This window comes from Gadus macrocephalus, chromosome 12 (genome assembly GCF_031168955.1).
Source record: "Gadus macrocephalus chromosome 12, ASM3116895v1".
NCBI lineage: Eukaryota > Metazoa > Chordata > Actinopteri > Gadiformes > Gadidae > Gadus > Gadus macrocephalus.
The window spans coordinates 16,395,471-16,408,120 of record NC_082393.1 but is presented as its reverse complement, the minus strand read 5'-3'; positions in this window follow the sequence as shown (position 1 = coordinate 16,408,120).

Sequence of the window (12,650 nt, the reverse complement as noted above, 5' to 3'; positions counted from 1 at the left end):
TCATAGTGGCGCTTCACATTGCCACATTTTATGATCGCCACGGTCTCGGAACATATGAGACGGACTGGTTTACTACTCGCAGTGGGAAGAATGAAGACATATTGCTCTGTCCATTCATCTTTGAAAGCTCGATTTTCGGAGTATACTTTTCTTATCTTTGAGCACGACATGCTGTTATTTCTCCTCCTGCTAGCTCTTGCTTTCGATCCTCTCTCTTTCTCTCCATGCACCTATTAAAGATTCTCTCTAGCGAGCCCTTTCCACAATTACCCGCCTCTCTTTCCAAACAATCGCTTTGATTGGCTGAGTAGCTTGAAGCGCTATGACCTAATGACGTACATACGTAAGCTCAGCTGGACAAGCTGCGACAAAGCCGCGCTGGTTGAAAAAAACGCTCCGTCAATATTAGTAATTTCATTTCTCAATCATTTTTAAACTATGCGTTGCAGTCCAGAAAGAACCGTCACTCGGTCCGGATCCGGACCGGAGTCCGCCATTTAGTGACCTCTGTGGTAGAGGATGGCAGGCTAGCAAATCGCTCTCCCACTTTTTAAGTATATTTTCCCGGAATCAAGTAAATTAACGAAATAAGACACGCCCAAAGTATGTAAGGGGATAAGCACAGGAGAGCCAGGGGCAGAACGGCAACAAAGGCGGAGAGAAATAAGAAAACAGCCATGGAGAGTGACGACGGCGTTAATGCCAACTCGCCTAGCCCGCACAGGCTTGAGAATATCGAAGCTAGCTTCCTGGCTAATATCCAGACCGAGGTTAGGGCAATGCGTGCGGATGTAGAAAAGGAGCTAACTGCACTTTGTCATGAACTAAGAAAGGATGTTAAGAATGAGTTGACTGAGTTCAGAGAGGAGATCAACCAGACATTGGGAAACATAAGGAAAGGATTGAAAACTACAACAACATGGGTGGATGAAGCGGTGCAGCGCGTGGCTGAACTTAGAGGAGTTCAACAAAGAGTTCGAAGACGAGCTCCTGCAAATGAAACAAGCACAGGAATCCATGCAAATAAAGGTGGCCGATTTGGACCTACGGTACAACATCTGTGGAACAACATCTGTAACAGTGCCGGCCGTGACTTTCACCATGAGGCCTTCAATGCAATCATCCTGAAGTAAACCGCTTTTCCAATGACTTAATAATGACGTCAGGGTTAATGCCATGTTGATGTAACCACCCAATATAACCCTGACAACTGAACAGGCTTTAAGAATAATGTTTTTTGTTTTTTTTTAAGCCAAAACAACCACAGCAAAACGCACGTAGCCTACCCTAGTCATAAGCTGAAAAGACCGTAATATTCGTCAGATTCTACAATTTCCGACTGTCCATGAATGCAGCCAAAAATCTTCTGTCATTTAGGCCTAGTAAAAACGCTGTAAAGTACGTGCTTCTTTCCTCGAACCTGTGCTTGATTTAGAGGACTTTTGCAATAAATTCACACATATTTAATGCTACCAAACAAGAACCAATTCAAAACAATCACATGTTACTTTAACGAACACAGGTATTTTTTTTTAAACCAAAAGAATATTAAAGGTTGGGTATGGGATTTGCGAAACGCCAGCAGATTTTGAAAATACACAACTCAAATGGTCCTACCCCCTCTCCTTCAACGCTGACTCTGACTCCACCCATCCCAAGTACCTGGACGCGCAATCATGCACGAGCGCGAACACAGATGCGCGAGAGCGAGCCAGGCTAGCGTAGGTTTTCGTTAAACAACATGGCAACATTAAAAAAACAACATGGGGATGGTGGCGTCTTGTCTGCCATGGAAATTGTCTTCTACTGCTAGGTCCAAATGTGGATTAACTAGTTCCAGTAGCTACCGCAGGATAACAACAAACAGGAGCTTGCTCTGGGTCACGAGTACTGCACGAAGGGGTCGCGCGCGGGGGAGGGAGAGTGCAGTACGACCGTTTGATTGACGTACTTACTGTCCAATGCAACTCGGTGGCTCTGGAAATCATTGGCTGGAGTTTTTCGAGCCCTGCCCGTTCCACAGATGATTGACTTGTTTAATTTTCATGTCAGTACTTCTAACTCAGTGGCTGTAAGTGGGTTATGATAAGGATTTCAAGTAATTCTGCAAAAATGGCCAAAAAAGCGAATTCCATACCCAACCTTTAATATAGGCTTTACAAATCAACCAAAGTGCGATTTTGTTGTGGAGCTCTGTTTCCCTTCTTACTTGCTCATTGAGTTGAAATCCACTCGGTTGTCTCCGAACGTCTTCAACAAGACTGTTGCATGCAAGTGGCCCGCCGTACTTTGGTGTCTCAATGCCGACTTTGTAAGACAACACAGGTTGGAAAACCCACCGTGACTCCAAACACCACATCGATCCGTTGCAAATAGCAAGCATACAGATTACAATGACCACTTGACACTGTCAGCCAACTATACCTCTCGTAGTTGCTGGATTGAAAGTGGCGCACAAATCCTTTGCCCGTCTTGGTCAGAGCAGCTAGCTGCGGTGTTGGTCGTCCCTGTTTCACAATTTCTAGCTTTTCTGACCTGTGCCACTTTTCAAACATTTTTGCAACTTAATGATACGTTACTATATTTTGCATGGACTTAGCTGGTGTTAAACACCACTGTCACCAATGTCAATTTACTCGCTCACAAGATTACGTATGTTTACGTAAGATTAGTTATGTATACCTATTTATGTTTGTGTTTAATCTTTTTTTTTAGGGTCAGCCCAGCAAACTGAGGCTTTTATGCACCTTAGGGTGGCACACAAACATTTGTTTACCGGTGGAAGGGATGCTGCCACTATCGGTGAGTAGCTCTTGCGGGATCCAATGCACCACCGATCATTTGCAATGTTTGTAATTTGTAATGAACGTATGTAATTGTATTTTGTATAATATACTTATGTGTTCAAAGCACTGGTAGATTGTAGGTACACTGTATATCAGGGGTGCCCAACCAGTCGATCGCGGTCTACCAGTAGACCGCCGACAGATCCCAAGTCGACCGCGGACTCGCGTATTTATTTATTTTTAAATAAAATATAATTTGCGCGGGACATATACGTGCGGTAGCGCATGCGCTGTCAACAGCAGTTGAAAGCCGTCAACAGTAGTTACGCACTCCTAAACGTTGGCATGGCTGAGGGGAAACGAGCTAAGACCTACCATTTTCACCCTGAGTGGGAGGAAGATTATTGATTATTGTTGAGAAGGTGCCGTGCGCAGATGGAATGAAACCCCCACTGAAGTCCGTAGGTTCTCTGAAGTCCCCCCCCCCCCCAGCTCTTCAAGACTCGATTCAATCTTTCTACAGCTCCATTAGACGCTGGGTGATACACAGACACCTTGATCTGTCTTATGATGCGGTCTTTGAAGAATGTGGAAAGGGCAGTGGAAATCAGTTGAGGCCCATTGTCAGTCACTACACATTTAGGGTTGCCATAATGACTGAAGATATTAGCGAGGAATCCAATCATGACCTCGCTGGTAATTGATGCTGCAAAAGCCACTTCAGGCCATTTGGAATAGTAGTCAGTAAGAGCAATGGCATACCTACAGTTCCATGGGGCTGTCTCGAACGGTCTCGAACTATGTCCAGACCTATCTTGGTCCATGGTGCTGCAGGCAAGGGTACTGGCTGTAGTGGTGCGGCGAAAGTCTTTGTCGTGCGGTCCAGGCTTTAGCATAGCATGCAGGCTGAGCTGTAAGACTGAGCAAGGGCATCCATTCCAGGGAACCAATACAACTCACACAGGCGTTGTTTAGTTCGTACTATGCCCTGGTGCAGAAGCGTCGCTAGCAATTGAAAACATCGGGGGCTGTAGCCCAGAAGTTAGAGTCCTTTTAAAACGGGGGTTTGGGGGTATCTCCCCCGAGGAAATTTGAAAATCGGGCCGATGAACATGCAATTGTCACATAGTTTGAGAAGTAAAGGTAAGACAAATCGTCATGTCTGACTCACGTCGGGGCAGGCCTACTGAATAGGTTAATGTTTACGTTAAGGATAGGAAAGTGCACCACATACAGCAGCCAAAATGAATTAGAAAAGCCTGTAGCCAAATAAACACTCATGCGCCTAGATGTCAAGTGGACATCTAGGCGCATCAAGTGGCCTTGAATTCATTGCGGGTCTCCTGAATCTGTGCAAACTAGAGCAGCACTAAACAGCAATATCGACATGATGGGCTTTGCATAGAGAATCAAATTTGCAACATTTTGCAACTAATGATTCTAAATTTGCCCATTAATGTACAAGTCAGAATTTTGCGATTTTCACTGGCTACAATATTGCATCTGTCAGTTGTCAAATTTGCTGAACAAAATGTTAAACTTCAATAATTGTTCATAGTCAATTTATATAGTGCATTTATTTAAGCTCTCAACAGCATAACCATACAGCTTCGCCAAATCGGCGGGAAAACACGGCACACGCAAAGTACATCCATGGAATCAGCCGTTCAAAACCAGTCTGCATGAATCGTATGACAACTGGATGGCAGTGGATGCGGACAAGGAATACACCGCAGGGGTGAACATGAGAGCCCCAGCTCGCCGCATAGTAGCCTGGGGTGCTTTAAGCGTGGAACAAGCTGGATACGGAGTGGGTGAAAAACTATGTGTGTATGTGTGTGTGTGTGTGTGTGTTTGTGTGTCACTCTGTTCGAGCCTGCATGAGAGTTCAATGTTGTCATTAGCTGTTACGTCTTTCTGACCAATCGCAGTTCAAGGCCGACCTGGGCTGTACCACTTCGGGAGGGGGCGCTCAGTTACTCCCCTCTAGACAAAATTGAATTGGTTGCGACGTTCACCCGGCGCCCCCCGAAACGTTAACGGGCCACAGGGAATTCTCCCAACTCTCCCGATTACCACTCTGCGTGTGTGTGCGAGCGTGCCTGTGTGTGTGTGCAGGTGTTATTCAACTGCCTGGTAAACATGTAGGCCTACGCTAAATACTGGTTTAAATAATGCATTTGATAGTAGGCTATTTCCCATCGTTGCTGAGCAATAGTTTTGTTCGAAAGTTCAGTGATAGAAAACAAATAATAGCCCGGGCTATTGACGTTTTACGTTACCACTGTCATGCACCTACCCGATGTCAAGTGGACCGGGTTGAATTCACTGCGGGTCTCTTATGAAGGTATTATTGTAGCAAAATTCTTTAGCACCTGTAACTGCAGAATTTTAATGCGTACACTAAAGTCACAGTAAATTTGATGTCGCATATATTTATTTTGCATGTGTACTCTAAAGTCACAAATGTGTAACAGTACATTTGTAGTCGTAAATATTTTTTATACCATTGTAAACACAAAATAGGTTCTACGAGTACGCAAATCTTTGTTACAGGTGCACAAATCCTTTTGCTACAATTATTGCAGCGCAGTTTGTGCAAAACACATTCGCACACCCGTGTTTCTTAATCTGAGAACATGCCCAAAAGGTGTGCATTCGTAAACCCAAATTTGAAACATCTGTGAAAAATTTCCTCACAAATAAAATGATAAAGAACGCTATTTTAATTCAGCATTTTAATGAGCGAGCACAAATCCATTTTACAATTGCTCGAATCTGCTCCTGCAAGTCTCAGCTGTGGGTTTTTTTGCAGGTTGTTTTGCACCACGCCTAGGTGGTAAATGTGTAGCAAAAGTATTCGTATCCATAGATGCCAGAGCGTCCGTGAGCGGGACAAAGTAGTCCCGCCCATAATTTCCTACTCCAATGAAAATCGCCGGCAGGGATGCATTTCTCAAATTACACTGGGGGTGTGTTCGAAATGACTTACTAATTACTACTTACTACCTACTAAATACTTGGCGTACTACTCGAATCCTTAAATAATGATTGAGTAATACATTTTGAGTAATCGACGTTCGGAAGACCGTTCTTACTTAACCACCTCAGATGACGTGAATCAAATGACGTGTCAATAACCTACCGGCCGGGCGCCGTTAATAAATATTATAAATAAATATATAAACGTCACATTTAACGTCACAGTACATCTTCAACTTAAGGATTTGCGGTGATATGTTAAAAACAATTATTAAACAATTACATCGGTATGGCTGTGGGCTCTGCTGCTGCGGCTCCCCGTTTAGCGCCATTGCTTCCATTGTTCTTTTGAATAGACGCAGTGCATTCTGGGGCAGTTGAGTACGTCTAGTAAGCTAGCGATGCTTACACAAAATCTTTCCGGAAGTAGAAGACATTCGGATACTACTCGCTTACCTAAAACTCGCTTACTACGTTCTGCTTACTCAATTTGACGTCATAGTTAGTAAGAGTAGGAAGCAAGTAGGTGGTTTCGAACACACCCTGGGACCCACCGCGTGCCAGCCATGGAGCTATAAAGATCGCAGCATACTCAGCGCGGGATACGTTTCTTTCTGGAGAAGTGAAGAGGGCATCCTACTGAACGGAGGTGGGTATTGTTACGTATTTTAAGAACACAAGCTGTATTTCCCTCACTTAACCACTAGGGAGTAGGACCAAACATATAAGCCGTAAATACTATACATAGCCACAAGGGGAGCAAGACCTTACTGAAGGCTGCAATAAATACTTTAGCCACAGAAGGCAGCACCACAGACAGGTAAGGAGGCCGTCAACCCGGCTCCTCCCACTACTTCCGGGCTTGAGGATCCATACCATAACAGACGGTTGGAGCCAGAGCAAGCCAGAATTCTTCCGGCAGCTATTGGACAGGGTTATAGGTCTATTGATCAGCTAGGAGAACGCTCAGCACGTGCTTAGACACATCTTCAATCTCTCCTTGCTTCAGAGTATCAGTTTACCATACCGAAAATACTTTATACTAAATAAAGTCTCTTTAAAGCTATTCCTTTGGATTTGACCACTTTCCTTGAAGAACTACGTAATAATTTGGTGACCCTGACGTTCTTGGGAAGTTCCGGACTGAGATTAGCGGCCACGAGGCCGTCGGGACGCAATACAAGCTGTTTACAGGCGCCACTGAAAAGGTAAACAGAACCTGTTGTCAATGACTGAACTCTGTATAGTTAGAATAGAAATATTTAGGTGAATAGCTTGTACTGCCTCCGTCTGGCTGCGGGGACGTGTGGCCTCGGTCTGGTTTGAAATTCATAAACAGCCGGTTAGATAAACGGCCTCGGATACGCTAACAGATTAAATTAAATAACTGCCTCAAGAAGCAAAGAGCTAGGAGTGTGTTTTATATGGGTTTGTCGATAGACTGTATCCAATCCCGTCTAGATCTAATGTTTGTACCAACGTGGGAGACGTATTACCTATGGTTTTAAGTGTTATATGGTGAAAAGCGCCGAAGTTAAGCCGGGCCACCATAAGGTATATTTATACCGACCATAAACTTCCAAACTCTTACGTGGGGGGAGGAAAGGTCAGGTTTTTAACGTTAATCTAGCATAGTTGCATATTAAACCGGAGGCTTGGCCGTCGTTTGCCAAGGAGTTCAAATTGGATTGATTCCTCTCGGCCCGGTTCATTTAAAATCTAATGTGCAATTTTGATTAGTATACAACGCAGCCGTAGAGGTACACTTGCGCAGTTTTAACCCAACTGGTTTGAGTGCCTCGCTAACCCGCCGTGGAAGCAAATTTGCAGCAATCTCAATATTCTTATAGAGATCCATGAAGGCGTTTGACAAATAATCAGGGTCAAATTGCTTATACTTTGCTTCTTCCGCGAGTCTTGAGTGTAACTACGGGTGTACGGTTTAAAGAGACGGCGCGTCTTCATGACGTCGGTTTCTTTTGTTGACAACCTTCGCCATATTTGTAGTCACTGCCCTTGGTGAAAACAGGCGCCATCTTGCGCTGTGTAGGAGGCCAAGGGCTAAAGAGCCCACACTCTCCCTCTCTCTCTCTACCTCCCCCCTCTCTCTCTCTCTCTCTCTCTCTCTCCTCCCCCCTCTCTCTCTCTTCTCCTCCCCCCCCCTCTCTCTATCTTCCCCCCCCCCCCCTTCTCTCTCTCCCTCCTCCCCCCCCCCCCCCTCTCTCCCCCTCCCTCCTCCCCCCCCCCCTCCCCCTCTCTATCCTATCGTGAAACCCCCCCCAACCTTTTGTCCTCACAGGTCCGGTCGTCAGACCCCCCCCTCTCCCCATCCCCTTGTCCCTGTCTAAAAAATCCTATCGTGAAAACCCCCCCCCCCCCCAACCTTTTGTCCTCACAGGTCCGGTCGTCAGACCCCCCCCCTCTCCCCATCCCCTTGTCCCTGTCTAAAAAATCCTATCGTGAAACCCCCCCCCCCCCCAACCTTTTGTCCTCACAGGTCCGGTCGTCAGACCCCCCCCTCTCCCCATCCCCTTGTCCCTGTCTAAAATATCCTATCGTGAAACCCCCCCCCCCAACCTTTTGTCCTCACAGGTCCGGTCGTCAGACCCCCCCCCATCCCCTTGTCCCTTCAGTAAGGTCCGGTCGTCAGCGCGGCGTGCGAATAGTGTGTGCTTAGTCATTTAAGTTTTGGCCATAGGTTATAAGGTCAAGTTTCCAGCCGGACAGATAGAGCTCAGAGAAGTTTGTGTAGTCGGCTGATACGTATGCAGTTTGCCGCGCCGCCATATTTGTAGTGCTTGGTAGTGCCCCCTACTCGTTAACACAAGATTATTCTTCATAATAGATTGGTTTATGTACAGATGATTAAGGAAAGGAACTTCAACTTGGATGCACTACATCGGTGTTAGGATTGGTTAATTTAATGCGCATGGCTGAAGCAATGCGCAAGGAGGGATGTAGTGTGAATATTAAATCAAGATTGAAGGTTGATGCCAGCTCGGAATAAGGAATGGGACACTCAAAACAAAGATTTAAAATCTGTACAAGCACTAAATAGAATTGGTTAGATGAAGGAACCACCAAGACGAGTTGTGTTTGTTGTTATATAGTATTGTTTGGTTGCGAGTGCAACCCATTATTTCTGTATCGCTGCATTGATAATGGTACTGTTGATCTTTTTTGAGACGGTTGTTTACAGGCCACCTGTTGCTGACACATTGACGATGGAGAACCTGTTTGGAGGCTCCCATGATGTAAAAGTAAGCTCTCTGAGCTGAACCCTTGACAAGGAGGGACGAGTCTTGGGTTCATGAATTGCAGGCCCGACGGCGACAGAAGAAACAATGGCTACGATAATAACAACGCCCAAAACCACCCACATGAAACAGCGCACCAATACACGAAGATCACCTGAACCACCCAAATCCATGCTAGCCTATCAATCATTTAGAATTTTTTAAATTGTATTATGACTTCAAATTTTTACTTTACTTTTGCACATGTTGAAAATTGTATGACCTTGTAGCACATAACCAAAAGTATTAGCTCAGGATTTCTATGGATACTTTTGTTTGTGTGCTGTTTGACCATATGATTGTATGATAACAAGATATATGTTCATTGTTGTATTGTTAAATAATGACCTGTATTTCCTATGAGAGCCACAATGTGAATACCGTTTCAGTATTATGGGGACGCGTAGTGGTTTTTCTCTATTCGATAGAGTTGTTCCCACACGGTTGATGGTGTTGATGAATTATCCTACTTTGACTATGTTTTCGGTGTGGTAAATGATGTTTATGATTTAAAATATTATTGTATGGTCATCTGAGATGACCAAGGAGGGATTGTTACGTATTTTAAGAACACAAGCTGTATTTCCCTCACTTAACCACTAGGGAGTAGGACCAAACATATAAGCCGTAAATACTATACATAGCCACAAGGGGAGCAAGACCTTACTGAAGGCTGCAATAAATACTTTAGCCACAGAAGGCAGCACCACAGACAGGTAAGGAGGCCGTCAACCCGGCTCCTCCCACTACTTCCGGGCTTGAGGATCCATACCATAACAGACGGTTGGAGCCAGAGCAAGCCAGAATTCTCCCGGTAGCTATTGGACAGGGTTATAGGTCTATTGATCAGCTAGGAGAACGCTCAGCACGTGCTTAGACACATCTTCAATCTCTCATTGCTTCAGAGTATCAGTTTACCATACCGAAAATACTTTATACTAAATAAAGTCTCTTTAAAGCTATTCCTTTGGATTTGACCACTTTCCTTGAAGAACTACGTAATAATTTCCTACATTATGTTAAATGAAATGACTTAGTTCAAGTGAATTCTCCCCAAAGTATTGCATTAACATTTCTGAACTTATGTTATGGCGACCATTAAAATACATTGAAGGACATTTGCGGCATGTTAATGAAATACTTTGGGGGGAATTCATTTAACAAAATGTAGGATACCCACCTCCGTTCAGTAGGACGCCCTCTTCACTTCTCCAGAAAGAAACGTATCGCGCGCTGAGTATGCTGCGATCTTTATTGTTCCATGGCTGGCACGCAGTGGGTCCCAGTTTAATTTGAGAAATGCATCCCTGCCGGCGATTTTCATTGGATTAGGAAATTATGGGCGGGTCTATTTTGTCCCGCTCACGGACGCTCTGGCATCTACGGATACGAATACTTTTGCTACACATTTACCACCTAGGCGTTGTGCAAAACAACCTGCAAAAAAACCCACAGCTGAGACTTGCAGGAGCAGATTCGAGCAGTTGTAAAATGGATTTGTGCTCGCTAATTAAAATGCTGAATTAACATAGCGTTCTTTATCATTTTATTTGTGAGGAAATTTTTCACAGATGTTTCAAATTTGGGTTTACGAATGCACACCTTTTGGGCATGTTCTCAGATTATGAAACACGGGTGTGCGAATGTGTTTTGCACCAACTGCGCTGCAATAATTGTAGCAAAAGGATTTGTGCACCTGTAACAAAGATTTGCGTACTCGTAGACCCTATTTTGTGTTTACAATGGTATAAAAAATATTTACGACTGCAAATGTACTGTTACACATTTGTGACTTTAGAGTAGCCTACACATGCAAAATAAATATATACGACTTCAAATTTATTGTGACTTTAGTGTACGCATTACAAATTCTGCAGTTACAGGTGCTAAAGACTTTTGCTACAATAATACCTTCATAGTCTCTCTTCTTATATCCATTTTACCAAAGATATTTTGGTACTGTCCTTCTCAACACTCTCTGATCTCCCTAAAAGGCTAGCAGCACGAAACAGCAATATCGACGAGATGCTCTATTCATAGAGAAGAAAGAATACCGACGTTGAATTTGCAACATTTTGCAACAAATTATTCTAAATCTGCCCATGGACACGGTGGAATTTTGCGGTTTTCACTCTACAATGTTGCATCTGTGGCTGCTGGTAATTCAATCACAAAGAAGTAAACTCTACGGGGCAATTTTCAGCATTATGTTGGGTTTTTTTACGGCGATCCGGGGCTATTCCCAAAAGATCCGGGGCTATAGCCTCGAATGCCCAAGTCTAACGACGCGCCTGCCCTGGTGGTTCTCATGTGGCAACACAACTAATGTTTTCCGTAAAGAAATAGGCACCACTAAGCGAGACCCGCGGATCACTGAGTCCCCGTGTACACTCAGTTCATTTCGCATTTTGAAGTATGATTGCAGTTCAGTACTCACAGATTTTTAAGGAAGCAGGCCATCTTTTTTGAATCTGTGCACGCAGAGCAGAGATCTCTGTGCACGATGCAGAGGCAGGATCAGTAAGCAATGGTTATCGAGACAAGCAGTCCGCAGTTTGGTTCTGTGTGCCAGCACGGTACTTACATCACAGTTGAAGCACAGCAGTCGGGCTGAACATCTTGCAATGCGCATTCCAGCTCTGTCAGCACCTTCAGTAGATAGAAGAGTAGTGAGGGCCTGGTGATCGGTACGTAGATTGAACCTGTGCCCCCACAGGTTCGTCTCCACTTCTCGACTGCCAAAACACAGCCTAAGGCCTCTTTTTCATCTGTTGCATATTTTCTTTCAGCCTGTGTCAACGTTCTTGAAGCAAATGTTAAGGTGTATCTGCGTGAAGACGGCGCCTACGCCATAGTCAGAGGCGTCTGTAGAAACTATGCTTGGCAGGGCAGGGTCATACAAGGCCAATGGTGAGCTGTCCACCAACAGCTGTTTCAACTCCCTGAAACACTTTTCAGCCGCATCATTCCATTTGAAGTCTGAGTCACACATCAGATCTGACAGCAAAGGGCAGACGTCGTAGCTTTTGGCGAACAGGTATGGCAGACTCAGAGACCGTAACTTTATGCATGAAACCTTTCACACAACCCACTGTTGGAGCTTGCGCTTCGGCTTTGGAGAGCTACATGACTGGGCTGGAGGCGGGAGGGTTGCAGGCAGGTGAGGCAGAAAGGACCTTGTCACCTTCAATACGCAGCTTAAGTGCAGTTATCAAATCCATGTCCATTAGTGTCCCAGTCTCTGCTACATAAAAGTTCACTTTTGTTGGGCAAAATAACCTGCTGAGTACATCACATGTACATTACAAATATAGCTAACTCCTACCCTAGCCTGATGAGCACATCACATGGCAGTCACATTACAATATAGTCAACTTTTAACACAAACATGATAATATAGTCAGGTCAAGGCCAGAGCCAAGGCCCCATTTCCCAAGCAGGCAAATGGTAGACACTCAGACAATGCACCAGTCATCCTCAAGAACGTGAGAGCCACATTAAATTATCACACAGGAGACACTTCGGGGGGGCGCTCCCCCGTTTTAATTTATCACACAGGAGACACTTTGAGGAGCTCTCCCCCGTT